Source organism: Nomascus leucogenys, chromosome 6 (genome assembly GCF_006542625.1).
Source record: "Nomascus leucogenys isolate Asia chromosome 6, Asia_NLE_v1, whole genome shotgun sequence".
Classification (NCBI taxonomy): Eukaryota; Metazoa; Chordata; class Mammalia; order Primates; family Hylobatidae; genus Nomascus; species Nomascus leucogenys.
In genome coordinates this window covers 43,871,212-43,874,569 of record NC_044386.1, presented here as the reverse complement: position 1 = coordinate 43,874,569, position 3,358 = coordinate 43,871,212, and the positions used below count along the sequence as shown (strand labels likewise).

The 3,358-nt window shown below is 45.3% G+C and overlaps 1 non-coding gene across 1 annotated transcript; it reads right to left on the bottom strand.

Moving 5' to 3' along the window:
* Positions 1 to 222: 222 nt before the first annotated feature.
* On the bottom strand, positions 223 to 324 carry LOC115835615. Its single transcript, XR_004030652.1, has one exon. It is a non-coding gene; the product is annotated as a U6 spliceosomal RNA (small nuclear RNA).
* Between the last annotated feature and the right edge of the window lie 3,034 nt (positions 325 to 3,358).

Sequence of the window (3,358 nt, the reverse complement as noted above, 5' to 3'; positions counted from 1 at the left end):
TAAAAGGGTTAGGAGTCCTTGGAGCTGTAAGACCCCTGAAGTTCCAACTATGCTGTGTGCTTTCTGTGTAATCTTGGGTAAGAAATCACTTGACCTTTCTGAGCCTTGATTTCCTTACCTGTAAAATGGGAATGCTAATCATTGTACCACCCACCATACTGTCTTTTTATGTGAATCAACAAAGCCACATTTGTATTGGTGCTTTCTTTCCTTTCTTTTTTTTGAAATATGAGATGCTTCGTGAATTTGCGTATCATCTTTGTGCAAGGGACATGCTAATCTCTATTGTTTTAATTTTAGTATATGTGCTGCTGAAGTGAGCCCATATTGGCGCTTTCTAAGCTGTAAGGTGCTGTGTCCACATTAGGCATTAAGATGATGGCTGCCTTTTTCACTTCACCCACCCCATTGCCTCCATTGTCAATGATGACGTTAACATCATTGTTTCCCTACTCTGGAGGGGGACTGCTTTCTGTCTCATACTCTGACTCTGGTGTCTGATTTCTCCCATCACTCTGGCATTGACTCTAGGCTACCCTCAGGTGCTGCTCCCGATTTGGGAGCTGTGTGTGACCTTTGCTTTTCCTGTCTTCAGGTAAGATTTTCTCTTTCCAAATCTTTCTGCTGTAATGCTGTCTAGGTTCCTGAATTTCTGTGACATTCTTTGATCTGTCATTTGCAATCTCCAGCTCTTTCCTGCCTTTCAAGGGTGTGTGGTAAGCTGGGTGAGTGGGGAGCAGAGTGGAGCTGGGGATCCTGAGAAGGCAGTTCATTCATACGGCTCTTTCTGTGCCTTCTTATGTCCTCCTCCCTCAGCCTAGACTCTGAGCCTTTCCCCAGGGCTCTAAGAAGACAGGAAAACTCGCAGAAGGTGTGGACCTTTTCCTTCCTTCCTTCCTTCCTTCCTTCCTTCCTTCCTTCCTTCCTTCCTTCCTTCCTTCCTTTTTTTTCTGTCTCTCTCTCTCTCTCTTTTTTTCCTAGTGGGGCTACAACTTACGTTTAATACAAATAAATGCTTTTTATTCATTTAATACAGATATTTACCAAGTACCCCCTGTAGGTCAGGCCCTACTCTCACCCTAAGGATACAGCAGGAAGCAAAGCAGAGGTGGAGAAGATCCCACCAAACACACAGGCGAGGCGTATCAGTGAGTGATGAGCGCTAAGAGGAAGTATGGCCAGATGAGGTAGAAGGTGAGGATGGGGCGGAGAGAATCCTACCTGTTGGCAAAGGCTTTTCTACAAGATGGTCCAGGAAGATTTATCTGATAAGCAACAGGAGGGTGAGACCTGAAGGAGCCTCCAGATCATGGCTGCCTGGGGGAAGGGCACTGTGAAGAGGGGACAGGGACGCTGAAAGCCCTAAGGCATGAGGCGGAAGAGCAGGAGGCTGCTGGGTGTGTTCTGGGAACAGCAAGGAGGCCAGAGTAGCTAGAGGGAGGGAGTGAGGGCAGGGGTTCTAAAAGAAGGAGGGCAGAGCATGCTGAACTTTGCAGGCTGGCGTAAGGGTTTTCTTCTGACGGGAGTTAGAAGCCAGTTAAGGGTTCTGAGAATGGTGGAGGCAATTGGCTCAGCTAGGAGCCTAGTGAAGTAGCCTAGAACTTTCTGTGGAATTTGTTCTGCAATCATGCGAAGTGGCAGTGGCATGGTAACATGGGTAAGTGGTAGTGACTGGATCCTGAGATGGGAACTGAAAGCCTGGAGTGAATGTCTCAGGAAACCAGACGCCCACCTGGCCCAGAGGGTCCTCATTTCAAAACTGTGTTTAAAAATGGCAAACACGTGAGATCATGGTAATCAAACTTACATAAGTACTGTGCAAATCCAGAAAATTTTTGGTGAGTGTACTGAATTATTTGCCAATGATCAATAGTGCTGGGCTCTGAATGCAATCTGGAATAAAAAATTTTTCCTGAATATATTTATCAAAATACTGAGTGCTTACCAAATACTGGTGCTTACTGTACTAGTTGACCCGTACAATCAGTTTAAGTAAGCTAACTTAAATTTATGACTTTTGACTTATTCCTGATCTATTCAAAGGCCACTTGGAAGGTTGGACCATCTGTCCTTTTGACATGAATTTTCCCTCCGATGGGGGTAGAATTGGTAACTGTTGGATCATCTGATTATTGCAGACAGAAGTCCTGTCACTTGCCCCTGCTGTTAGGAGGTGGGCTTCCTGAATGGCTTTCTGTATACATGAAGAATTTCAAGACCTTCCGTTAATGCGGTCAGAGCTAAGTTTTAGCGTTTACAGGAGGTCTTGGCTGACTTGCTATAACTTACAGCAACCTGATGTTTGGACACCTTTTCCTTTCTTTGTTCTTAGTAAATATGATGAGAAAAAAGACTCCTCATCTGTTTTGTTTTGTTTTGTGAATTACTTGTATTCTTACCATTGAAAAAAATGTTAAGTAATTGTGAAAAAATAGGGGGTTTTGCCAGGCACAGTGGCTCATGCCTGTAATTCCAGCACTTTGGTAGGATGAGAGGGAAGGACAGCTTGAGACCAGGAGTTTGAGACCAGCCTGGGCAACATAGTGACACCCTGTCTCAACAAAAAAAATTTAAAAATAACCAGGCGTGGTGTGCATGCTTGTGGTCCCAGCTACTTGGGAGGCTGAGGCAGGAGGGTCACTTGACCTTGGGAAATTGAGGCTACAGTGAACTGTGATTGTGTCACCACACTACTTTGGCCTGGGTGACAGAGTGAGACCTTGTCTCAGAAAAAAGGCAGGGTGGTGGGGCTTGACAATTTGTTCAATATCTGAAAGTATTAGAAAAAATTATTCTCAATTTTTCTTTTCTTTTCTTTTTTTTTTTTGAAATGGAGTTTCACTCTTGTTGCCTAGGCTGGAGTGCAATGGCATGATCGCAGCTCACTGCAACCTCCGCCTCCTGGGTTCAAGCGATTCTCCTGCCCCGGCCTCCTGAGTAGCTGGATTACAGGTGCCCACCACCACGCCTGGCTAATTTTTGTATTTTTATTAGAGACGGGGTTTCACCATGTTGGCCAGGCTGGACTCGAACTCCTGACCTCAGGTGATCCACCTGCCTCAGCCTCCCAAAGTGCTGGCATTACAGGTGTGAGCCACCGTTCCTGGCAGAAAAAAATTATTCTCTTTGGTATTTTCAAAATATGTGGGGTGAGAGGGTGCAGTGGAAGTTAGGAGTTAAGTGACCTGACTAAATATCTGTGTTCTGCTGAAATCTTGCAGAAAGTGGGATGCTCAGGAAGAAAATCGTCTATCCCACGAAGCCATTTCCCACAAGCAGCTGAAGGCAGGGCACACCGTTATGTTTATTTTGGTAAAGGGAAAGCAGAGTTAAGTTTCTCAGGGGCCCCAAACCTCAA